We start from the raw sequence: 27,170 nt of genomic DNA on the forward strand, positions 1-27,170 counted from the left end.
CCTTCTTGGAGACCTTATCTTGTAGGGACTTCAGCTGACGGTGTTGCCAACTTGGCACGAGAGGCCCTTCCGACCCCGGCCCAAACTAGGGGATTGACTCTGTTTTCTATGAAGCACCAGTCCTCGTCTGCCTCTGGGGCGGGCTCCTCTGCGACCTTTGAAAGGGCCATTTGATAGTTACTGCTCTGTTGCTTGGGGAGCTGTACTTCTATCCTTCCATCAGAAGTGAAAGCAATCTCAATTTGGAGCTTAGTCAATAAGTCCCTTCTTAACAATGCCACCGGACAGGAGGGGGTACAGACAAATGCATGTGCTAGGTGTGTTTTCCCAACCTTGGTGAGCAAGGGACGAGAAAGGGGCACTCGGGTTGCCCTTCCCTCGACCCCCATTATGGTGGTAGATCCCCCACTTCCCGTTGGTGGTTGGCTAAGGGGGGAGGATGGACAGGGCGGCCCCTGTATCTACAAGGGCATCGTAGGAGCAGCCCCCAACTTTAATTTTGACTATGGGGTCCCGTCTTGCCTCAGAGACGGCTCAGAGGGGGCTGGGCCCCGGTCTGTCTTAGTCTCTTTCTGGTTTATGCAAAATTCTTTCTGCCCCCCCCCTCTCTCTTTTTGCTTCAAGGCTTCACAGTCACGCTTCCAGTGCCTAATTTTCTTACAGAAGGCACACTGGTCTTTTCTCAGGGAGGACCCCTTCCTCCCTCCTTTTCCTCTCTTCTTAGCTCCTCCTTTGTTGGGTCTGAGAACCGCAGCGAGGAGCTTCGCTTGCCTCTTTCATAAACTTTCTGAGCTCTACTAAAACACTTAGGTCAGCCACTAATCTTCTCTCAACTTTCTGCAACTTCTTTCTGATGTCTTGGCAACTATTTCCCACAAACTGAGTCATGAGAATCCTTAAATTATTTGGGTCCTTCAAGTCAATATCAGTATACTTGGTGAAGGCTTCCCTTAGCCTTTGGAGGAACATGGCAGGAGGTTCGTTTTTGTCTTGTTTTAAAGTCAGGATTTTTTGAAAATTGGGGGCCCCCCGCGCGGCTTGCTTCATGCCCGCTAAAACGAACCGAAAATACTCAGCATGTAGCTGTCTCTGTGCCGCCATGGCTACCCCCCAATCGGGCCGTCCTGTGGGCAGAGCTGCTGCCATCTCATCCTCAGTTGCCTGGGGGTGTTCCTCTTTAAACCTGGCCTGTGCCCCCGCTAGGATGGTTGGTTTCTTATTGACCATCACAGGAGGGGCCAGAGACATGCATTTGACAACCCACAGAGCGGGCTTGCCGCCAAGGGGTACGCAGGTCGCCCATGAATCGATATAGGGGAACTGGTCTCAACTTACCCTCGGTGTTACTATTATACGCACAGCAGATACCAGGGTTGGGTCAAAAGACCCCTCGGGTGGCCATTTGGGTTCTACTACCGGCCATTCCCGGGCACAAAGAAGGACAATGCGATCCTTTGTCATCTTAGTTCTATAATCTTGCTTAAAATGTGACCAGTTGCGCAAACAACACTCCAAGGGCATATGGGACTCTCCTGTAGGCCTGGATTGGGACCCGCCCATGACGGTGGGGATTTCAATCAACAATTCTTGTGCTTCGCCCTCCTCTGACCCAGCCCGTCTCCGGGGTAGGGAAATGCAGATTGGGGCTCCTCACTCGCTTCGCCCGTAGGCATCTCACACAATCACAAACACACCACCGTCCCACGTTTATCCCCTAATGTAAGCTGTTTCACTTACCCCAAAAGCCTCTTCTGTCCCGCCCGCAGCTGCGTCCAGCTGCTTTATTGATCCACTGCCGGTGCCTAAAAGGAGTGATCACGTCTCCCTCTTCCTCTGGCGTTGGTCCCCAAGCGCTTTTGCCGCCGCCGTCGTGAGGAGAAGGCAGTGTAAACAACCGCCTGTGGCCACTTCTCCTCCGCGGCCCCTCGGTTCAGCGCAAAGGGGACGCGCCCCGAAGCAGGATCCGAGTCACGGCACCAAATTGTTAGATAAAAAGTTCTTGCTTCTGGTTGAAAGAAAGGATGCCAGACAGGCAGCAGTGGATCCAACACTATTTTATTGAACGTTTTGCAAAACGGGTGCAGAGCAGTCAGCAGTCTGGACCCCGAGCTAAGCAAGCACAAGTCTTTTTATACCCCCTCCCCTTTACAATTTTTTGTTAGCCACAACATGTCAACTGACTGAGCCGTTAGCTGACTCCTTAGAGCACGACTGTGTCAACATGTTTATTTCTGATTGTGCTTATGTGACTGTCTCACCAGACTTCCCCTTTTTAACCGATGTACACTGCCACTGGACATGTGTCCGGTGGGCTCATAATTATGACTAATAGCTCAAAGGTCCAGCAAAGAGCTGACAGCCAAAGAATAAGAGGACAGGCTTTTCCTAACATTACTAAAAGTATAAATAAAGCTGAACCACACCAGATGGTCAAGAGAATGCAAAGAGAAATGTGAAAAGGGGAGAGAGAGAGAGAGAGAGAGAGAGAGAGAGATTGAACAACTGATGACCATACAAGCATAGATGGTGAGCCTGATAGGCCCAAAGGGGGGATTGTGAAGGTGGGCCTGACTAGGCCTTGTAAGCAGTTTGGTTCAAGCAACCACCCAAGGCGCCTGATGGGATTGAGAGGGAGTGTCTGACCATGAGAAGGTAATTGTAACTTGCTCATAAGAAATTCCTGTCCACCAAAGTAACTCATCCCTAAAGGTAAGAAGGCCACTGTGCTGATAAGACCGTTGCTGAGTACTAATTGGTTTCTGAGCACGTGTAGTGTATTTTATTTGTTATCCAACTTTCAGTCTGAATAAATGCATCCTGTTTCCTTGGGGGTGGGGGTGGGGAGACAGTTTCATCTGTCCCTCCCACAGCTGTGATGTGCTTTAATAATCTGACTGTTCAACCTAACCTGCCTTGGGTATTTCCTTAATACTTCTATTGATGGGGGTGGGATGTAATATGATCTTGATGTCCCTGAATGTCAAGGCTTAGCTCACTCACTGGCCATAGGCAAACGTGCCCTCTCAGTTACCTATCAGACGTACTCCCACCTCCTTTCCACAGAACTCTGTGTCTCCTATATTGCCTATTATGCGGCAATGAGGAGGGCAAAAAAATCTTACTATACATCTATTATTTCATCCTCGAAATGTCATCCAGCAGAATTGTTCCCAGTGGTGAAGGGCCTCTTGGGATCTTGCTCAGGCTCAGAGAAACTGGGACTGGAACCCTTGGTGATCTGCCGTGATAAGTTTGCTAGGCACTTCGAGGAGAAAGTCGCTCGTATTCGCTCAGAACTTGACGCCACAGTTATCACAGAGTCTGGCGGGGTGTCCAGTGTTCCGTCCGGTTGTGTTTCCTGGGATCAGTTTCAGTTGTTGCAGCCTGATGATGTGGACAAGACGCTTGAATCAGCCTGTCCCACCACACGTAAGCTTGACCCTTGCCCATCTTGGCTAATCCGATCTAGCAGGGGTGGATTGGCTGCATGGGTCCAGGGGGTGGCAAATGCTTCGCTCTGTCAGGGGGTGGTGCCTGCTGCCTTGAAGGAGGCTATAGTGTGCCCTCTCCTGAAGAGGCCCTCCCTGGACCCAGAGGTGCATGAGAACTATCGCCCCATTGCCAATATCCCCTTTTTGGGCTTCAGACGTTCTTGGAGGAAACGGATTATCTGGACCCATTTCAGTCTGGTTTCAGGCCAGGGTACGGCACTGAAACGGCCTTGGCTGCTCTGACTGACGACCTACTCGGGGTGAAAGACAGGGGGAGTGCTACCCTGATCTTCCTGGATCTCTCAGCGGCTTTTGACACCATTGATCGTGGTGTCGTACCGGATCGGCTCGGCGGGATGGGAATTGGGGGCACTGTGCTACAGTGGTTCTGCTCCTACCTGCAGGGCCGATTCCAGAGAGTGGTACTGGAGGATTCCTGTTCTACCCCATGGCTATTTAGCTGTGGGGTGCCACAGGGTTCTATTCTATCCCCCATGCTGTTCAACATCCATATGAAGACGTTGGGAGAGGTCATTAGGAGTCTGGGGGCGGGGTGTCACCAGTACGCTGGTGACGCTCAGCTCTATTTCTCCTTGTCGTTGGAGTCAGCTGGGGCGGTGAAGGTGCTCTGGACCAGTGCCTGGAGGCTGTAATGGGCTGGATGAGGGCCAATAAACTGAAGCGAAATCCTGACAAGGCGGAAGCTCTGTGGACTGGTGGTCCCCGAGTCCGGGAATTGGGTAAGCGACCTGTCCTGGACGGGGTTGCACTCCCCCTGAAGGAGCAGGTGCGTAGCTTGGGAGTACTCCTAGATCCATCCCTGTCGCTGAAGCCCCAGGTGGACTCCGTGGCCCGGAGTACTGGGCGCCAGCTTCGGCTGATCCGCCAGCGACGGCCTTTCCTGCACAGGGATAACCTGGCCACAGTAGTACATGCGCTGGTAACTTCCCGATTAGACTACTGCAATGCGCTTTACATGGGGCTGACCTTGAAGACGACTCAGAAGTTGCAGCTAGTGCAAAATGCTGCAGCTAGTCTGCTGACCGGAACACCCCATAAAAACCATATAACACCGGTTTTAAAGGAATTGCACTGGCTGCCAATACGCTTCCGGCCGGAATTCAAAGTTTTGGTGATGACATTTAAAGCCCTAAGCGGCTTGGGACCTCAATATTTGAGGAAGCGCCTCTCCCTATATATGCCTGCCCGAGAACTGAGATCTGTTGGAGAGGCCCTCCTCTGCATCCCACCAGTACGAGACATACACTATGGTGGGACGTGGGAGAGGGCCTTCTCTGCTGTGGCACCCCAGTTGTGGAAAGCCCTCCTCTTGGAGGCCCGATTGGCACAGACATTGGTCTTGTTTGGGTGCCAAGTAAAAACATGGCTTTTTACCAAAGCCTGAGGGCTAAATGCATTCCCTAGCACATTGTTTTAACTGTTTTATTGTTTCAGATTTTAACTGGTTTTAGCTTGTTTAATAGTTTAATATGTTTTTAGGTGTTTAAATTATTTATTGTTTTATACTGTTTAAATTGATTTTATCTGTATGCCACCCTGAGATCTTAATGATATAGGGCAGGATAGAAATGTTCTAAATAAATAAATGACACACCCCCAGTATCCTCACAACAACCTTGTGGGGTGGAGTAGGCTAGGCTGACAACATTTGGCCCAACGTCTCTCAGTGATTTTCATGGCTGAGTTAAGTTTGCTATGCCACCCGCTGCCCATGTTTCTGGTCCAGCCTTGATAGCAGTTCCCTTAATTTAGGCTTAAAAAAAAGAAAGACAGAAATGGCAGTTTTATTTTGGGGCAGGGGAGACAAGAAAATCAGCGTACGTATGAAAAAGGTAATACCTGGACATTTCAGTGAGAAGGTGATCTCCATTTTAATATACAGAAGTATGAAATTGGCCACTCAGTTTGCTAGTGAGTGGTGGTTAAGAGGAAGAAGATTTTTGGATGTGAACTGGTAAACCTCGAACTTCGAAAGCCTTCAAAAACATTCTAAATAACCAAAGCCACCCTTCTTGATGGGTGTTTTCCACATTTCTTCCCTATCCTAAGGAGTTAAGCTTTCTGAATGCCCCTAGCAATTTCAGGGTTAAAAAATACATTCAGCTGCCAGGCCCAATGGTTGGGGGGGGAGGGGGAGGGGGGAGGGGAGGGGGGGAGGGGGGAGAGAGGGAGAGAGAGGGAGAGGGAGGGAGGGAGGGAGGGAGGGAGAGAGAGGGAGGGAGGGAGGGAGAGAGAGGGGGGAGGGGGAGAGAGAGAGGGGAGAGGAATGATGGAGCAAAAAAAGAGAAGTTTCTAGGTAGGGGGATTCTGCAACAACAGTGAAGAACTGCACAAAACCCAGGCACTGAATGATTCAGCCAGGCTCTTTCTTTGGTGCTAAGAACAGCCACACTAGCCACTCCCAACCTGGTGCATGGTAGCTGGACTGCCGGGATTTGTGGCCCAACACATCTGGAGGGCAGCATGTCAGGGAAGGCTCTGCTATGCTGTTGCCCATGACCTGGGCACTGACTTTCGAAGGAGGGAGAGTGGAGCTAGTGCTCACACTTCCACGACAACAGGCACGGCCAGTTGCTGCACCCCAGAGGGTGCCAACAAGGCACGACAAAACTGCCTACAGCCTCAGATGCCAGATCCCATTCCATATCATCTTGCAGAGGACATGGGTGCACGTGTGGTAAAGTGTAGTATAGCTGGCCTGTTGTTCTAGCCTCTTTGAACACAGGAGTTTGCGTGCTTTATCAGACAGTGACTTCGATCTGCTATTTGCAAGAAATCTCTTCATATGCTCTCTGATCCAGCTGTCGTGCTAGTGCAGCGTTTCCCCACATCTCAGGTAGCTAAACACACACTTCTTTTTTGGAATTAAAATGAAAGCTTATTTCACTGTTACACCTGAAATGGTTAACTTCTAGAGCAGGTAAGAATCACCCACTTCTTCTGTTTCCGGGAGAAATCACTGAGCTGGGTGGGCCTGGTGACTGAGTGCAGTGACTCATGCAGAGGGCAGGTGATTCTGCTCAGCATCTCTGCACCGGGGTGCGATCGAATGCACCAACCACATCCGATGCAGGGAGATGGCAATTTCACTGCCTTCGGCAGCTGACTGGTAGGATGGGAAGCAGGAGCTGTGTAGTCTGCAGGTTTGTGGCAAGGAGCTCTCTCAAGGTGGGCATTCGGGGCACACAGGAGCTCTTAAATTTCTCTCAGTACCCTGGTTGGAAACAATCACGTTCCCTTCTTGTAACCACCTCTGCGCCTGCTCTCACTCAAAGGATGCTTGAGAAGGGAATCAAAAATCAGGAACAGTTTCAGCTTCCTTTGCTTTCACAATGTGGTGTGCGCACACACACGCTCCTGTGCGGAAAAGCGGTTTGGCGTCAGCTTAACAACTGCAGCTTCTTTAAATCAACCGTTAAAAATGACCGCCCCTGGGTACCAATGACACCTGTGCTGCTTCTGCTGGTGAGGCAGCAACAGGAGTAGTCAAAGTGATGAAGGCACAAGCACCAGGGGGAGGAGCTGTATCTGTGTAGACAAAGATTCCCCCGTAAATAAAAATGCTATGAAGATCCTCCCACAAGTTCACTGCAAAAAAAAAAATTAAAAGGAAAGTCACTTGGTCAACATGTGAGCAGTGCAGAGGCCCTGGGCCAGAGGCTGGGTGATTCAGCAGACCTCTGTGCAATGGGTGTGTGTGTGTGTGTGCGTGTGCGTCTGCATGTGTGAAGACACCAGCCCTGGAGCCACGCCTGCTAACCATTCAGGGTTACAGCTTCCACGCACCCAGCTGAAAGCGGACATCCTCTGAGATACCATACTGTTCCAAGGGGTCCTGCAGCCCAAACAGGAGACAAGGCAGAGGGTTATGGTTTGATCCAGCCAGATGGGTGCAAACAAATCACTCACTTGCACGTGCGCATGCCTGCCTGACTTTTATCTTGCACAGGATGATTAAGGCAGCAGGACTACCTACACTTACCTGGTGGGAAGCTCCATGGAACTCAGTGGGATTTACTTCCAATCACAGGAGTTGGAAGGGGAACCCAAATATCATCTAGCCCCACCCACTGCTCAATGCAGGCTCTGCAATGCCACTAGAGCAGCCCTGACAGGTGGCAGTCCAGCCTCTGCTTAAAGACCTCCAGGGGCAGCCTGTGCCACTACTGAACAGCTTTCACTGTTAGGAAGTTCCTCCTAATGTTTAGATGAACTCTGCTCCCCTACAATTTCCACCAGCTGGAAATTGTAGGGGAGCAGAGTTCATCTAAACATTGTTTTCCACCAGAACAAGTCTGCTCCATTTTCTGCCTGCCAACCCTTTCAATATTTGAAGACAGCTATCCTGTTCCCCTTAATCTCTTCCAGGCTAAACACACCCAGCTGTTTAACCATTCCTCATAGGACTTGGTTTTCAGACCCCTCATCATCCTGGTTGCTCTTTTCTGGACACGCTCCAACTTGTCAATGCCCATCTTAAGATATAGTGCTCACAACTGGACACAGTACTCCAGATGTGGCCTGACCAGCGCTGAATACAACTGAAATATTACTTCTCGTCACCTGGACGCTATGCTTCTGTTAATGGAGCCGAAGATTGCATTCACTTTTGTAGCAGCTGCACTGCACTGCTGGCTCATCTTTAGTTTGAGATCCACTAAGGCACCTAGGTCCATTTCACATATAACTGCTGCCAAGCCAGGTCTCCCCCATCCTATACTCATGCCTCTGATTTGTTTTGTACCAAAATGCAAGACTTTACATTTCTACCCGCTGAATTTCATCTTGCTAGTTTGAGCCCAGTGTTCTAGGACAAGCCATGTATCAAATCTGACTGCGAGCAACGCAAGAGCTGCTGCTTGTTGCTCTCATGGATTCAGTGCTGATTCTGACGTACTATCATAAACCCCCGTGATACCTACTCAGCTGCTAGAGAAACATTATTCTTTGTAAACTTTCTGTTCATGAGACGTCAGCTCTCTTTCTCCTCTCCCTCCCCCTCAATCCCTGGAAATCAGATCACTGTGGGTGGGCACACGGATGCATCTTACTTCCCCAACCCATGCATGGACAAGGGTGCACGATACCAGTGCATGTCTTCCTTCCACCCCCTCCAGCCAGCCAGCCCGCTAGTAAACATTGCTGAATGCCTTCAGAATTGCAGCTGTCCTTTAACATGGGCCAGCGTCAAGGGTCAACATGGTCGGGCACCTTCCAAGGGCCCACACCCTAGCAGGGTCCCACTGCCAAGAGCCCCCTGGAGTTGCTCCTCCTCTTCCCCATTGCAGCCAACTTGTTCAACAGCCTCTCACTCTTGCCCAGACAGTGGTGGTGGTGAGAAGGAGCAGGAGATGCCACAGCCTGAATGTTCATTGGGCTCTCTGTCTGTCAAGCTAAGAAATAGTAGCAATGATGAAAAAGAGAAGAAGCAAGAACAGCTGGTGACAATGGCAGTGAGAAGGGAGACTTAGTGGGGGAGGGGGGCCACTGAGGGTGTCTTGCCCCAGGGACCTTCAAAACCTGGAGCTAGCATTGCCCAGCCCAGGCCACTGCAAGATGAATCCATCTGCTATGCTTGCCTAAGTTTTTGAAAACTTGTGGTCCATATCACAGTGATGTCTGCATCAGAGGTCTATAGCTCCCCCAGGGGGCATTGCATGCCACCCTGAGCCTTCAAGCCACAGCGAAGAGTCTTCCTAGTTTCAGCCAGTTTCTGCCAGTATCAGATTCAAAACACCCCCCCCCCCTTTTGCCAGAACACACCAGCAGCCTCTCACCTTTCTGGTCATCTTCTGGATCTCATTCTGATAGAAAATTAAGCTGCTTCTCATGAACTCGTAACTGTGGGTGGAAGATTAGAGCTGCTGAGGGTGGGGTGGGGGGCAGACACAGAGTCGGCCACTGGATTTCTATCTAGTTGCCCTCTGATTTTACCCCAGAAACAGCTGCTGCCCACCAACCCAAGAACAACCAGCCCGTACCAGCATAACATAGTCATTATTACAAAAGCCTAAAGCTTTTGAAAGTGCTGCACAAAGATTAAAACAACAAGATGGTCTCTGCCCAGGATCTGATAGGCACCCTACAAAAGGAAGAAAGGGGTCCCCAAGCCCCAGAGGCCTAGCCAGTCTTACCTGGCCCTACGAAGCACCTTGATCCACTCCTGACACTGTTCTTCTGTATCGCATTCAAAGCAGTACTTCCTCTCTGGTTCATCGAGGAAACCTGCAAGCACAAGGAAACACAATAATCATCCTGGCCTCTCCCATTCCACAGTTCTTTCTCCACTGTCTTGGCTTCAAATTGTAAGATCCTTGGGGCACAGGTTTCTTTATGTTCATGTTTTGCACCTCTGGTCAGCAATGCATTTTTAAATGGGCTGGATTTGGAACAGTGCAAAGGCTGAAGGGGCAGCCAACAGGGGCTCTGCTCTGACTCCCTCCTTGCAAGTCAAGATGCAAAGGGCTGATCGACACCGATAGAAGCAAAGGCCTTCTGTCATATTATGCAGTGTGCTGTTTGCTTCAAGACACTGACATAGGGCTGTTTAACCCGTCCTTCCCAGTGTAGTAAAAATGTAACCTAAAAGCCATTGTATGTGTCTTAAGCAGCACGTAGTATTGTAAGAGCTGCACATGCCTGGAATGAGCAGACAGTAACCCTAAGATAAGGCAGCCAGGCAAACCGCTGGCAACCAATCAAAGTGACAGGCTGGCTGAGGAATGCAAGCTGAGTGATAAAACTGTAGTGCCGGGGTTGCCCAGGGTCGACTCTGCTTTGAGCATGAGCTCCTCTGTCGAACTGTTTGCAAACAGTAAAATCGAGTTGGACCCAGCCTGAAGTTGACTCTCCTCTTTGGGGCAGATTGGACTAGCCTCCAGGGGGCGAAACTAGCATTTTGTGCAACAAACTGGCGAGCTGGCAGGAGTCCCTTGGACCACCCTGGGGTCAAACGACAGAACCGGCGAAGGTGCCTGTGGGGCGCGCCGGACCGCCTTTGAGGTCTGCCACGGCACCAGAGAACGGGGGTCGGGACACCCAGGAGGTTAAAGGCGTGGACTCCATTGATTGAGTCAACCAGGCTGAACGGGTCTGAAGAGACGGCACTAGGGTGCTGGGCAGAGTAAGTATTTCCCTTCTGTCTTTCTGTTTGAGTTGCCTTCGGAGCGTCGGAGGATTGTCAGACCCTGTGTATGGTTTCAAACAGAGGTAGGCACAATGGGGGCGGGTAGCTCCCATTTAGAAAGCTCTGCCACTCCCTTGGGATGCATGCTAAAGAACTTTAGCAAAGTCAAGCGCCTGAGGTTTGTCAGACTCCGTGTACTAAGATGTCGAAAGGCAAGCTGGTTACACTCTGTCAATTGGAATGGCCAGCATTTGGAATTAGTTGGCCAGACATAGGATCCTTTGGTGTAAATCTTGTAAATGCTGTATATAAAAATGTGGTGAATAATGGGCAATGGGATCAATTCGCCTATATTGATGGGTGGTTGAATTGGTGCGGAAAGAATCCCCCTTAGTTACAGAAGTGTAAATGTGTAAATGTGTTACTGGCAAAGGACCACAGGGGCAAGAGACCCCGGGTGGTGTCTGAATCAAGTAGTGAGAGATAAATTTGCCTCAGGGAAAGTGAGGTTATCAGCATTTGGATGAGTGCCGACCAAAATCCACTGAAGGCGAGAAAAGGTTGAATATAAAGTTCAATATTGTAAAGTCATGATGGTACGCTCCGAGGTGAAGCCCAAAGCCCCTGTTCCCCCCGATTCAAGCCCCACGGAAGGAGCTTGAAGACTGGGAGACCCTGCCCCAGGTGCCCTGAGCTCCCCCCGGTCTGATTCGGTCTGTTAGGTTGGGAGGAGAGGTTGTTGGGGGAGGGAGGGAGGGGGCCCTCCAGAGACAGTTTGTCTGCCACCGTATCCAAGTTTGTTAGAAGAAGCAAAAGCAGTTAAAAAAGTTGCAACTTCTGAAGAAAGAGATTTGTTTGACGACTTAAAGACTGTGGCAAAATCAAGAAACAAAGACAGAGCAAGTTCTTAAAATATCAGGGTCTGTGTAAGCTTATCTCTGTCAGCCTGCTCAGAGCAGAGCCAAGGGGGACTTGCCTAACCCCCCTTCGCTGCGGCTGGTTTAGCCTTAGCAAGCAGAGAGGCTGGAAGGTGTCTGTGAGGACCTGACAAAAGAGTGAGATTTGCAAAAAAACAAGAAAAGCATCACAGCTGGAAAGCTGAGCAGCACTGCTCTGTTCTTATCTGTGGAGGAATCTAGAAGAGGTGTAAGGTTACACCTTCCCCATTCGAACTGATGAAGAGACACAGAGCTTTTGTTAAAAACATCCCTTCTTTATGGCCCAAAGCCTTCTTTGTTAGAGGCACTCTGCACATGGACTGGAACTTTGGACAGTTAAGGACTTGCCGTAAAAAGTACTGTGAGGCTTGTCATAGCCTTAAACTCCCGTTGTTGTAGATCGTGTGTTTGTTTGTGATCAGCTCAGTGTACAGTTTAATTTGTGATTTCAACACTCAGATAAAAAGCTGCATTTGACTGAAAGAACTGGGTATATTTAGCCTTGAGAGGAGAAGACTGAGGGGAGATCTGATAGCGCTCTTCAAGTACTTGAAAGGTTGTCCCAGAGAGGAAGGCCAGGATCTCTTCTCGATCATCCCAGAGTGCAGGACACGGAATAATGGGCTCAAGTGACAGGAAGCTGGATTCCGGCTGAACATCAGGAGAAACGTCCTAACTGTTAGAGCAATACGACAATGGAACCCATTACCTGGGGAGGTGGTGGGCTCTCCCACCCTGGAGGCATTCAAGACGAGGCTAGACAGCCATCTGTCAGGGATGCTCTGATTTGGATTCCTGCAGTAAGCAAGGGGTTGGACTCGATGGCCTTGTAAGCCCCTTCCAACCCTACTATTCTATGATTCTATGATTTCCAAGGCTTTGATTTCATTTACCCTAATGAAGCATACAGATACAAATTTCTAGAGATTCATAGACTACAAAGGAAACAGCCTTCAAAAAGTTCAAAGAGAAACTACGAAAGTTAGTTTCCCTTTAAAAAGGGGGCAGCAAATTCTCTTAACTTAAGAGGTGAGAGAGAGAGAGTCCCCCACTCTCCCGTGATACTTCTAAGCCCAGCTGTGTTTCTGAAGCCTAAGAAAGTTCCTGCCCCATGTGTTCCAGCTCTTTCTCAGAATCTGAACTGTTCTGACGTTCCATTTGCTCAGAGGCAAACCTGACACTCTGCCAAAACTCATGCAGCGTGGAGTTGCCGATGCAAAAATGGTGGCTTGGAGCTCTTTGCACGTATGAGAACGCCCTTCCCTTGATTTTGATGGGCCCTGACCATGCAGTCAGAGGAGCAGTATAATGGTTAGATCTGCTCCACCATGCCCTACCATACAAAACAAATGTTTTCCAGTCATGGTGTAAGATTTTAATGATATGAAAAAGGTATAAAAGAAGGCAGAAGAAAGTAGCAGACAAAAAGTCTTTAAAAAAGAAAGAAAGCTTATCCCAAATGTGTGTCATTGAGATTAGTAAGAAGATCTAAGCAAGCGAGTCTCTGTCGAAGCAATGGCAAACAGCCTAACTTGCAGAGAAAACAAAGAGTTAAAACTGGTGCATGGCACAGAGAATTTGAAACATGATCTGCAGAACAGGCAAGCCAAAAGATAAGTGTGCCTGTTACAAGAGGGAGGCTATAGTAGCCATAAAAAGGGGTGAAGCCCCCGTATGAAGCTTTAACAAAAATATTACCCACTAGAAGTGGACAATGAAAATAAAAAAGGCTTTTCTTAAATTGAAGCAAGCCTTAATATCACCGCCTGCTTTAGCCTTATCAGACCCCAGATCATGAAGTTTTTAGAGCTATGGTGCACATGAGAGCACATGAAAAGAGTGCCATTTCTGAACAAGGAAAAGGCAATGCTGGCAGCCACCATGGGCGGAGATATAAACCGCGGCTTGAGAGCACAGAAGCGACCAGAGGGGGGGGGGGCAGAAAAGGAAAGGGCCGACCGGGGCTCAATAAATGTGCGTATTGTCAAGAGAAGAGACACTAAAAAGATTTTCCAGAGTTGAAAGAGAAGAGAAAAGAAACTCACCCTGAAGGCTGCCAAATGCTGGCAGGGTCCTCCAGTGGGGGGGAGTCTAGCTGAAGGGCCACCACCCTACGAACAAACGCTCGGGAGAATCCCAAGGTAAAAGTAAGGGTTGGTGGCGAGGACTATAAAGCCCTAGTAGATACTAGAGCCACATTTTCTATGATCTCTGTAAAGCCCCCCGGCGAGAGAAAGTAGAAAGCATGTAACTATAAAAGGAATTAAAGGAAAAAAAAACAAACTAAATTGCCCATGTGTAAGCCCCTCCTCACGAAGACTGGAAATAACATACTGGAACATGCCTTCGTAGTTTCATCTGCATACCTGGTTGCCCTCTTGGGGCGGGACCTGTTAACAAAACTGCAAGCTAAAATCTTCTTCAGTGATAATCAGATTGTAGTACAGCTGCCAGCAATGCAGGGCTCAAATTATCAAATGGCCCTTCAAGCAATCAAGATTGTGTCAGAGGCCAAAGGGACTGAGATTTTAGAGAATGTTGATCCATGTGTGTGGGCAGACAGAACCCCTGCCCGAGCAAATGCATAACACCAGTTAAAATCTTCTTTAAAAAGGGAGAGCCCTGTGTGCGTGAGGCAGTATCCTCTGAAGAAAGCCACCTGTGCAGGCTTGAAGCCGCTCATTGAGAAGTTCAAAAATTATGGTTAGCTAATAAAGGGATCGTCCCCCTTTAACACCCCAATTTTGAGTGCGCCCGAGGCAGATAGCACCTCCTTCAGGTTAGACCAAGACCTGAGAACAGTGGCTGACTGCCCTTTGTGCCTCAAAAATGATTCAAAGATGTTTGAGCCCCCAGCTCAAATGAGAAGTCGCCCATGCGCTTACTATCCTTTTCAGAGATTTCAAATTGACTTTTCAGAGTTGCCCCAGACTCATGGCTATCCGTACCTGCTAGTAATGATAAAAGCAATTGACTGTACTGCTCAGACAGTAGCCAAGATCCTGTTAAAAAGTAATCCCTAAGCTCTTGTTACCTAAAGAGAGTGAATCAAATCAGGGGCCCCATTTTGTTGGACAAGTGACGCAAGTAGTGGCCCAGGCATAACAAACTAACTAGAAGCTACACCCCCCTTGGAAACCTCAATCTACAAGTCAAGTTGAGAAGATGAACCGCACCTTAAAGACAATGCTCATTAGAATTTGTTTAAAGATTAAGTTGAAAGGCCACAGGCCTTGCCAGTCACCTTGACTCGAGTATGGTGCACCCCCAAGGGAAGTATTAAATTGACACCTTTTAAACGTTCCATAAGTGCCCACCTCGAATATTACCTATGGCTGATAGCTTAAATGTGAATTTAAAAGTAAAAGTTTTAAGATTCAAGGTTATGTTACTGCTTTGCAGTCTGTTTTGTTTTCACAGGTTTGCGACACCGCACCAATCCTGGCCTTTAGATGCTCCAGTGCATAATCTCAATCCCAGCGATTGGGTGCTAATCCAGTCCTAGAAAGATGAACCACCTACCAAGAAGCAGAAGGGTCTGTTTCAGATCCTACTTACCACTCCCATTGCTATGAAAGTCGCCAAAGAAAAGAAGTGGATTCATCACACTGAATAAAGGCATCACCTGCACCAGAGAGGGTCACACCGGAAGCTGACCCACCTGAAGGTCACTGTTGGAATAATGAACCCCTGAAAGGACCCAAGTAGCTCTACAGAAAGAGGGTGCTCTCGTTTCAAGGGTTCCTGATGAACGGAACAAAACTGAGTTCCAAAAGTTCAAAAAAACTGTGTTTTTGTTGTCAACATTCTAGTAGCTAGAACAAAGGCGTCCCAGGCCTCACTTGCTGTTTAGAGAAAAGCGTCAATGCCACAGTGATAATAGTTTGCGCCTTTAAGTGCATAGTCCACCGCAGGACCAAAGAGAGTATAAATTTGAGAAAAGACTTTTGAGGGGGGAATTGTAGTAAAAATGTAACCTAAAAGCCATTGTATGTGCCTTAAGCAGCACGTAGTATTGTAAGAGCTGCGCATGCCTGGAATGAGCAGACAGTAACCCTCAGATAAGGTTGCTAAGCAAACCGCTGGCAACCAATCAAAAGTAACACGCTGGCTGAGGAATGCAAGCTAAGTGATAAAACTGCAGCGCGGAGGTTGCCCAGGGCCGACTCTGCTTTGAGCGTGAGCTCCTTTGTCGAACTGTTTGCAAACAATAAAATCGAGTTGGACCCAGCCTGAAGTTGACTCTCCTCTTTGGGGCAAATTGGACTAGCCTCCAGGGGGCGAAACTAGCATTTTGTGCAACAAACTGGCGAGCAGTCAGGAGTCCCTTGGACCACCCTGGGGTCAAACGACAGAACCGGCAAAGGTGCCTGTGGGGCGCGCCGGACCGCCTTTGAGGTCTGCCACGGCACCAGAGAACGGGGGTCGGGACACCCAGGAGGTTAAAGGCGTGGACTCCATTGATTGAGTCAACCAGGCTGAATGGGTCTGAACAGACGGCACTAGGGTGTTGGGCAGAGTAAGTACTTGATTTCCCTTCTGTCTTTCTGTTTGAGTTGCCTTCGGAGCGTCTGAGGTTTGTCAGGCTCCGTGTCAGTGTCGGAGGTTTGTCAGGCTCCGTGTATGGTTTCAAATAGAGGTAGGCACAATGGGGGCGGGTAGCTCCCGTTTAGAAAGCTCTGCCGCTCCCTTGGGATGCATGCTAAAGAACTTTAGCAAAGTCAAGCGTCTGAGGTTTGCCAGACTCCGTGTACTAAGATGTCGAAAGGCAAGCTGGTTACACTGTCAATTGGACTGGCCAGCATTTGGAATTAGTTGGCCAGACATAGGATCCTTTGGTGTAAATCTTGTAAATGCTGTATATAAAAATGTGGTGAATAATGGGCAATGGGATCAATTCACCTATATTGATGGGTGGTTGAATTGGTGCGGAAAGAATCCCCCTTAGTTACAGAAGTGTAAATGTGTAAATGTGTTACTGGCAAAGGACCACAGGGGCAAGAGACCCCGGGTGGTGTCTGAATCAAGTAGTGAGAGATAAATTTGCCTCAGGGAAGGTGAGGTTATCAGCATTTGGATGAGTGCCGACCAAAATCCACTGAAGGCGAGAAAAGGTTGAATATAAAGTTCAATATTGTAACGTCATGATGGTACGCTCCAAGGTGAAGCCCAAAGCCCCTGTTCCCCCCGATTCAAGCCCCACGGAAGGAGCTTGAAGACTGGGAGACCCTGCCCCAGGTGCCCTGAGCTCCCCCCGGTCTGATTCGGCCTGTTAGGTTGGGAGGAGAGGTTGTTGGGGGAGGGAGGGGGCCCTCCAGAGACAGTTTGTCTGCCACCGTATCCAAGTTTGTTAGAAGAAACAAAAGCAGTTGAAAAAGTTGCAACTTCTGAAGAAAGAGATTTGTTTGACGACTTAAAGACTGTGGCAAAATCAAGAAACAAAGACAGAGCAAGTTCTTAAAATATCAGGGTCTGTGTAAGCTTATCTCTGTCAGCCTGCTCAGAGCAGAGCCAAGGGGGACTTGCCTAACCCCCCTTCGCTGCGGCTGGTTTAGCCTTAGCAAGCAGAGAGGCTGGAAGGTGTCTGTGAGGACCTGACAAAAGAGTGAGATTTGCAAAAAAACAAGAAAAGCATCACAGCTGGAAAGCTGAGCAGCACTGCTCTGTTCTTATCTGTGGAGGAATCTAGAAGAGGTGTAAGGTTACACCTTCCCCATTCGAACTGATGAAGAGACACAGAGCTTTTGTTAAAACGCATCCCTTCTTTATGGCCCAAAGCCTTCTTTGTTAGAGGCACTCTGCACATGGACTGGAACTTTGGACAGTTAAGGACTTGCCGTAAAAAGTACTGTGAGGCTTGTCATAGCCTTAAACTCCCGTTGTTGTAGATTGTGTGTTTGTTTGTGATCAGCTCAGTGTACAGTTTGATTTGTGATTTCAACACTCAGATAAAAAGCTGCATTTGACTGAAAGAACTGGGTATATTTAGCCTTTAAAAGAGAAGACTGAGAGGAGATCTGATAGCACTCTTCAAGTACTTAAAAGGTTGTCCCAGAGAGGAAGGCCAGGATCTCTTCTCAATAATCCCAGAGTGCAGGACACGGAATAATGGGCTCAAGTGACAGGAAGCTGGATTCCGGCTGAACATCAGGAGAAACGTCCTAACTGTTAGAGCAATACGACAATGGAACCCATTACCTGGGGAGGTGGTGGGCTCTCCCACCCTGGAGGCATTCAAGACGAGGCTAGACAGCCATCTGTCAGGGATGCTCTGATTTGGATTCCTGCAGTAAGCAAGGGGTTGGACTCGATGGCCTTGTAAGCCCCTTCCAACCCTACTATTCTATGATTCTATGATTTCCAAGGCTTTGATTTCATTTACCCTAATGAAGCATACAGATACAAATTTCTAGAGATTCATAGACTACAAAGGAAACAGCCTTCAAAAAGTTCAAAGAGAAACTACGAAAGTTAGTTTCCCTTTAAAAAGGGGGCAGCAAATTCTCTTAACTTAAGAGGTGAGAGAGAGAGAGTCCCCCACTCTCCCGTGATACTTCTAAGCCCAGCTGTGTTTCTGAAGCCTAAGAAAGTTCCTGCCCCATGTGTTCCAGCTCTTTCTCAAAATCTGAACTGTTCTGACGTTCCATTTGCTCAGAGGCAAACCTGACACTCTGCCAAAACTCATGCAGTGTGGAGTTGCCGATGCAAAAATGGTGGCTTGGAACTCTTTCCACATATGAGAACGCCCTTCCCTTGATTTTGATGGGCCCTGACCATGCAGTCAGAGGAGCAGTATAATGGTTAGATCTGCTCCACCATGCCCTACCATACAAAACAAATGTTTTCCAGTCATGGTGTAAGATTTTAATGATATGAAAAAGGTATAAAAGAAGGCAGAAGAAAGTAGCAGACAAAAAGTCTTTAAAAAAGAAAGAAAGCTTATCCCAAATGTGTGTCATTGAGATTAGTAAGAAGATCTAAGCAAGCGAGTCTCTGTCGAAGCAATGGCAAACAGCCTAACTTGCAGAGAAAACAAAGAGTTAAAACTGGTGCATGGCACAGAGAATTTGAAACATGATCTGCAGAACAGGCAAGCCAAAAGATAAGTGTGCCTGTTACAAGAGGGAGGCTATAGTAGCCATAAAAAGGGGTGAAGCCCCCGTATGAAGCTTTAACAAAAATATTACCCACTAGAAGTGGACAATGAAAATAAAAAAGGCTTTTCTTAAATTGAAGCAAGCCTTAATATCACCGCCTGCTTTAGCCTTATCAGACCCCAGATCATGAAGTTTTTAGAGCTATGGTGCACATGAGAGCACATAAAAAAGTGCCATTCCTGGAAAAAGGAAAAGGCAATGCTGGCAGCCACCATGGGCGGAGATATAAACAGCAGCTTGAGAGCACAGAAGCGACCAGAGGGGGGGGGGGCAGAAAAGGAAAGGGCCGACCGAGGCTCAATAAATGTGCGTATTGCCGAGAGAAGAGACATTAAAAGAAAGATTGTCCAGAGCTGAAAGAAAAAAGAAAAGAGACTCACCCTGAAGGCTGCCAAATGCTGGCAGGGTCCTCCAGTGGGGGGGAGTCTAGCTGAAGGGCCACCACCCTACGAACAAACGCTCGGGAGAATCCCAAGGTAAAAGTAAGGGTTGGTGGCGAGGACTGTAAAGCCCTAGTAGATACTGGAGCCACATTTTCTATGATCCCTGTGTAAGCCCCTCCTCACGAAGACTGGAAATAACATACTGGAACATGCCTTTGTAGTTTCATCTGCATACCTGGTTGCCCTCATGGAGCGGGACTTGTTAACAAAACTGCAAGCTAAAATCTTCTTCAGTGATAATCAGATTGTAGTACAGCTGCCAGCAATGCAGGGCTCAAATTATCAAATGGCCTTTCAAGCAATCAAGATTGTGTCAGAGGCCAAAGAGACTGAGATTTTAGAGAATGTTGATCCATGTGTGTGGGCAGACAGAACCCCTGCCCAAGCAAATGCATGACACCAGTTAAAATCTTCTTTAAAAAGGGAGAGCCCTGTGTGCGTGAGGCAGTATCCTCTGAAAAAAGCCACCTGTGCAGGCTTGAAGCCGCTCATTGAAAAGTTCAAAAATTATGGTTAGCTAATAAAGGGATCGTCCCCCTTTAACACCCCAATTTTAGGTGCGCCCGAGGCAAATAGCACCTCCTTCAGGTTGGACCAAGACCTGAGAACAGTGGCTGATTGCCCTTTGTGCCTCAAAAATGATTCAAAGATGTTTGAGCCCCCAGCTCAAATGAGAAGTCGCCCATGCGCTTACTATCCTTTTCAGAGATTTCAAATTGACTTTTCAGAGTTGCCCCAGACTCATGGCTATCGGTACCTGCTAGTAATGATAAAAGCAATTGACTGCACCGCTCAGACAGTAGCCAAGATCCTGTTAAAAAGTAATCCCTAAGCTCTTGTTACCTAAAGAGAGTGAATCAAATCAGGGGCCCCATTTTGTTGGACAAGTGACGCAAGTAGTGGCCCAGGCATAACAAACTAACTAGAAGCTACACCCCCCTTGGAAACCTCAATCTACAAGTCAAGTTGAGAAGATGAACCGCACCTTAAAGACAATGCTCATTAGAATTTGTTGAAAGATTAAGTTGAAAGGCCACAGGCCTTGCCAATCACCTTGACTGGAGTACTGTGCACCCCCAAGGGAAGTATTAAATTGACACCTTTTAAACGTTCCATAAGTGCCCACCTCGAATATTACCTATGGCTGATAGCTTAAATGTGAATTTAAAAGTAAAAGTTTTAAGATTCAAGGTTATGTTACTGCTTTGCAGTCTGTTTTGTTTTCACAGGTTTGCGACACCGCACCAATCCTGGCCTTTAGATGCTCCAGTGCATAATCTCAATCCCAGCGATTGGGTGCTAATCCAGTCCTAGAAAGATGAACCACCTACCAAGAAGCAGAAGGGTCTGTTTCAGATCCTACTTACCACTCCCATTGCTATGAAAGTCGCCAAAGAAAAGAAGTGGATTCATCACACTGAATAAAGGCATCACCCGCACCAGAGAGGGTCACACCGGAAGCTGACCCACCTGAAGGTCACCGTTGGAATAATGAACCCCTGAAAGGACTCAAGTAGCTCTACAGAAAGAGGGTGCTCTCGTTTCAAGGGTTCCTGATGAACGGAACAATACTGAGTTCCAAAGGTTCAAAAAAACTGTGTTTTTGTTGTCAGCATTCTAGTAGCTAGAACAAAGGCGTCCCAGACCTCACTTGCTGTTTAGAGAAAACCGTCAATGCCACAGCGATAATAGTTTGCGCCTTTAAGTGCGTAGTCCACCGCTGGACCAAAGAGAGTATAAATTTGAGAAAAGCCTTTTGAGGGGGGAATTGTAGTAAAAATGTAACCTAAAAGCCATTGTATGTGTCTTAAGCAGCTCATAGTACTGTAAGAGCTGCGCATGCCTGGAATGAGCAGACAGTAACCCTCAGATAAGGTTGCTAAGCAAACCGCTGGCAACCAATCAAAAGTAACACGCTGGCTGAGGAATGCAAGCTAAGTGATAAAACTGTAGCGCGGAGGTTGCCCAGGGTCGACTCTGCTTTGAGCGTGAGCTCCTTTGTCGAACTGTTTGCAAACAATAAAATCGAGTTGGACCCAGCCTGAAGTTGACTCTCCTCTTTGGGGCAAATTGGACTAGCCTCCAGGGGGCGAAACTAGCATTTTGTGCAACAAGGGGGCGAAGCTAGCATTTTGTGCAACACCAGTACAAACTGCAGTTGCTTTGGCAAAGGCCTCCCTTCGTGTAGTTCATGGCCCAGGCCAAGGGTTCTTTAACCACCTGCTCCCCAGCAACAGAAGGTTTGGCAAAGGCCTCAACTGATGATGCAGTCTGGCCACTCTTTGCAAGACACATTCAAAGCGTTTGCTAAACTTATTCTCTCTGAATATCCCATTACATAGGGCACCGAGACAGAGATTTTAATCCTTTTTTCTTGTTCTGAAATGCCAGACTTTGAGAGAATTCCTATGCTTTTTAGCTGACCAGAACAAATATGTTACGTACCAAGTTTCGTGCTGCTTTTAAAATTAGACAGAAATATATATAAAATGGAAATTGTTTGACTGATTCCCCATTGTGGATTTGTTTTCTCTCCTGTTTTGCAATGACCTTTGGTTTTAAGCAAATAAAAACTGAACTGAACTCTGGCGAGCCCAGCAAGAGAGACTCTGCCAGAAAGGACTCTAGCAGAAAGCACGCATGGCTCCAAGTGACGGTTGTCCTGGGACTGGAGAGCAGAAGGGAAGCCCACTCTGGCTTCTTCCATCAGGAGGCTGCACCCCCTGCTCCCCAGGATTGACATCAAGCCAAGGGGGAGACCAACCTGGCCCCATCCATCACCAAGAGAAGGAGCAGTTGCAGGGAGCTCGCTTCCCCCTCCCTGCCAGAAGGAACACTCAGCTCCAACTTACTGTTGCCTTGCTGGGACTGCAGAAGGATGGAGAACTGTTCTAGCTTTGAAAAACTGGTCTCCCTCCTCTTCTTTTTCCCTCCATTCCCTTCCCCTTGTATATCTTGTCATTTTAGTTTGTAAGCCTGATGGCAGGGCCTTCCTCTCTCTCTCATGGATGAGAACCACTTTGGAAGACAGTAATTATCTGAAAAAGGAATACAAAATGTTGCCAATAAATAAATGTTCTTTTATGTTTCTTGGCTTTGTCTACCCATGAAGCAGAATAAGGTGGAAGAATTCAGTCTGTGGGTAGAAGAGACCTCAAAACGGAAAGGCTTCTCCACATTTGAAAAACAAACCCAACTCACTGCTGGTAGAAAGCTAGCACATGAGAGAGAATAGTCCCTTTGTTCATGCAAAAAGCAAGATGCATTTTTCTACTTCAAGGTTTGGGGTGGAGGTTCAAGGAGCATTCCCCAAAATGTGACACCCCTCTGGTCTGAAGTGGGGCAGTCCATTCCACCACGACATTCTGCTGCATGTATAGACCAGGTCTGTGCATTGGCTTGAAGACAGGATAGTGGTCTAGATGGAACCTCCATGCAAAGAAAAGCAAACCAACCTCCCTGTAAGGAAACAAGGACAAAAATCTGAAGACAAGTTCTTCACTTTTGCCATGGCTCTGGTTTGTAAGATGCCCTTGTCTCCCTTTCTGTTCAAGGATCCTGTTGTGTTTCCTTTCCTGCCGAAGAGACTCTTATGTCGGGGCCCTCGCCAGGCCAACTGAGATGAGGGGGGCAGGGGGGGCGTTTGTTCCAACAATGAAGGCTTGTTAGATGAAGACCTGCTGCTATCTTTATAAGGCCAAGCAAAAGGATTGGAGAGAAGAGGAGTGGACCAGGCCAGGAGTGGGGAGCATGAGTGGTTTCGCTTCCTGCTGTTTTCAGCCGCAAGGCGATTGGCAAGTTTGATACCTCAGCCCCCACACACGTACATACACATGTAACACCAGCAGAATTTAGGCCAAAGACAGATGCTTGTACAGTTGAAATACCTAGGAAGGGGGAATTATCAAAAGGACATCCCATCAGTCTAAAAGTTCATCTAGTCCAGCAGCCTGTTTGCAACAGTGGACAGCCAGACGCCTCAGGAAAGAGCACATGCAAGGCCCTCCCCTACGGCTGCTCCCCAGCAACTGGTTTTCAGTGACAGATGGCCTTGGAACATGGAGGTGCCGCCTCGCCACTGGTTCCCCTCTCCTCCACTATGACTTTATCTAAGTCCCCTTTGAAGCGATCTAAGCTTCAAAGGGGAGCTTATCCCATGGCACTCATCCCATTTATCCCATTCATCCCATGGCAATGAATTCTGTATGTCAACAGTGCACTGGGTAAAGAAACTCCTTTTGGCTGTTCTGAATCAGCAGCCAAATCAGTTTCATGGGGTGACCCTTGGGTTCTAGTATTATGAAGGGGGAGGATTCTCTGTTTAGCCACTTTCTCCACCCCATTCATACTTTTTAAAAGCTCTATCATATCCCTCACTCTTAATGGACTTAGGGTGCAATCCTATGCCTGTTTAGACAGAAAAGAGGTCCTACAACTCCCAGCATGCCCCAGCTAGCATGATACTTGGGCATGGTTGGCTGGGGCATGCTGGGAGGTGTAGGACCTTTCTCTGCCTAAACATGCGTAGGATTGCACCCTTAATTGACCCTTTGACTTAAGTCCCTCCTCTCTCAATTGTCTTTGATTCCAAACCAAAAAGCTGTGTATGGTTTAATTTCTCTTCCTTACAAAAACATGCTCTAAAACCCCTGGTCACTTTGGTTGTCCTTTTTAAGCTCTACAATATCCGTTTCAAGAGGGGGTGACCACACCTGCACATAGTATTCCAACTGCAGAGGATTTGTATAAGGGAGGGGTGTTGAGCCTCAGGCCCGCAGGCCAAATCCCCCTTCCTGGTGTCACAATCTGGCCCTCCAGGTTTCTCCAGATGGACATAACCCCTTTTCCTCAACCACCAACCGTTTGCTGGTCTCCCGGCTTTGGCACAGTTCTCCCCCCCCCCCATTCTAAAAGGTTGAAATGCTTCTCCCAAGTCTTAGCTACTGGCAGGAAGAGCTTTATGCTAAAATATGGTGGTACCTTGGCCCACCACTGGAATGTGGCCCCCAAGTGCTTCTCTGAAATAGGTTCAACACCCCTGCTATAAGAGCATGATGATACTGCCAATTTTTATCCTCTCCATTTGCTGATAATCCCATGTGTCCCCTGAGCTAGGTGCCATAACCCCAAGATACCTTTTCTGGTTAACCCCTCCCAGTGCAGCCCCCACAGTAAGCTGGGTTCCCCAAGCTTCAGACAGCTGAAGCACACTCCAACTCTTGCATGGCTGGGGATGATGGGGGTTGTAATTCAAGACATCTGGAGGGCGCCAGGTTGGGGAAGGTTGGTCTACCCCAACTGGCAGCAACGGCTCTCCTGCATTTCATGCGGTTTTCCCAGCCCTACCTGGAGATTCCAGGGACTCAACCTGGGACCTTCTGTATGCAAAGCAGAGCCTCGGCCATTGAGCTACGGCCCTTGACTTTTAGCAAGAATTACCCACTTTTGGGAGAACCCATCTTTCTGTGTCTATGCAGCAGGCATCACTCTAGGTGAGCATCCTGATTGTCAAGTGCCCAGCAGAGAGCAGTGACTCATGCCGCGAGGCAACAGGCAATCTCTTTTGAAGAAAGGAAGTTCTCCTGTGCAGGGGGTGGGGTGGGGGGATCAAACAAGAATCGAGGAAGAAGTGGTGCCCTTACCCTGGCCAAGTGGAGGCTGGAAGATCGGGTAGTACAGGGACTTATTCAGAGACAGGAGTCTTTAATTTATTAATTCTTCACAGCGCACTAGCAGGGGGCCCCACTACACAGCAAAACACAAGTTCTCAGATTCAGTAATGGTGCATGGGATGGGGGGACGGCAGGTGGGCAGCCTATATGGGATATTTATGACCCAATTCCTTGGAAAGGGGTGGGGGGAGGGGAAGCTCCACAGCTTGTGTGTGTGAGAGAGGCCAGGAAGAAAAGAAGGGTTACCCAACTTGAACCCCAACAAGCACAGAGTACCTTCCCTCTGCTCTACATGTCATGAAGTAAGACCCAAAATTGGGCCAAAGGGGACTCATATGGACTGCAGGTAACTTCACAACCCTTTCCCTCCTGGTCCTGTTCTGCTAAAAAGGCTGCAAATGTTCCAGAGAGAAGCTGCCTCTGAAAGAATCCCCCCCATGCCCCCACCCCAGAGCCTCTTCCTTGAGGACTCACTGATGGAGAAGACATGTTCTTCTTTGTTGATTTTGCTATGTTCCAGCAGTAAAGCACCAATAGGCTGGAGGGAGAGAAAGAGATTCAGATCTTTCCAATTCTGACTGAAGATTTAAAATTATTATTTCAATCAGGCAAACTCTCAACCTGTTTTCAATTTGTATCGGAAGCCATGAGATATTTTTTTTATAAATGGAAAAGCAGGTTGTAAGTTTCTTAGATAAATCCTTAAGGGCCCAATCCTACGCATGTAGGATTGCCTGCATGTGACCCCAGCTACTGCAAGAGCCCATCATCAATGAGGACTGGTAACTTGAGTGGTCCTAATATTTCTAGCAATGTTACTAATCCATAACAGTGATTCCTAACAGCTGATGACCATTACCGCAGCCTCCTCTGTTCAGAAATAAAAGAGGAAGTTGATGACCAGCTTCACCAGGTGCATCTTCAATACTGCCAACATAAGAGAAACAAAAGTAATTATTTGACCACCTGGGTGTGTCCAGAATTAGCCCCCCATGGGATGGAATAGCAAAGCTGAGCACCCAGCATTCCCTGCTAATTCTACTTTGCGCACCAGACAATGTTGGCTGCAGTTGAACAAAACTTCATTGTGCTTAAAAAAAAAAAGGTACCTACACCCCAGATGCATCTTTTAAACTGCCACTAGCTTCAGCATCCCCTCATGCCACTCCCCCTCCCCACCAGGGAGAGCCAACGTGGTGTAGCAGTTAGAATGAGGGGAGACCCAGCTTCAGACCCCCTCTTGGCCACAAACCTTGTTGGGTGACCTGGGGCTGGTCACTCTTTTCTTGGCCTAACCTACCTTACAGGGTTGTTGTGAGGATTAATGGGGGGGGGACCATGTGGCTCCTTGGAGGAAGTGTAGGATATGAAGACTGTTACCCTTGGAAGTGGCTTTAAAACATTTTAAATAAATAAGTTACGTCACATAGCACTCCACTCAATATCCTAACAATTAATTAAAAATCAAACAAAAATTGTTTGATTTGTATCATGCTTTATAGCCATGCTCGGAGTAACTTAAGCAGTTTTTTCTAAGCAATAGTCCTGTTGCTTAGGAGCTCAGACTCTTAAGGGCTCACTCTTATGCATGTTTAGACAGAAAAAAGTCCTACAGCATGGCTGGCTGGGGAATGCTGGGAGTTGTAGGACTTTTTTCTGTCTAAACATGCATAGGATTGTGCCCTAAAGAAATCATATGGTTTGCAGGACAAAAGAGGCCAACAAATGACATTGTGAACATAATTCAGATACCCATCCCACAGCATCAGTAAACATTCCAGAAACTGTATGGAACTGGATGAGGAAGCAGTGTACGGGGGAAACCCTGAGGTTGGGAGAGAATGGGGAAAGATTTACATAGGCTAAAACGGCGAAACAAAAGGGGATGCAAATAGCGCCCGCTATGCTATTTGCGTTCCCCTTGATTTTCGCCGTCATAGTCTACGTAAATATTTACGTAGATTAAGACGGTAAAAAGAAGTTTTTTTTAAACCCACCCCCAACCATGATAGGCTATGTAAAGATTTACGTAGCCTATCATGTCTTTTTTTCCCGTTTTTTTAAAACATAGCCATGATAGGCTACATAAATCTCTACATAGCTTATCGCGTCTTTTTTTTTTTTTTCACAAGCCTGGAAATGGCGGCGGTGGCAGCCGGTCGGAAGACCACCTGCTGCCGCTGCCTGGAAGATCCGCCCCAGGTAAGTCTCGTCCAAGAGGGATCCGCGGGGGGGCGGGGGGGTGCCAGGCCGTTCCGCCACAGATTTCGGGGCGGAATTCTCACCAAGATCCGTAGCGGAATTCTCTGACATCCCTAATGT

General features: G+C 48.0%; 1 pseudogene; it reads right to left on the minus strand.

Moving 5' to 3' along the window:
* Positions 1-7,281: 7,281 nt before the first annotated feature.
* LOC146334134 (pleckstrin homology domain-containing family J member 1-like) lies at positions 7,282-26,604 on the minus strand (annotated as a pseudogene).
* Positions 26,605-27,170: the final 566 nt, after the last annotated feature.

The sequence above is a fragment of the Heloderma suspectum genome, chromosome W (genome assembly GCF_057233095.1).
Source record: "Heloderma suspectum isolate Gila_16-S chromosome W, 16-S_ref, whole genome shotgun sequence".
NCBI lineage: Eukaryota > Metazoa > Chordata > Lepidosauria > Squamata > Helodermatidae > Heloderma > Heloderma suspectum.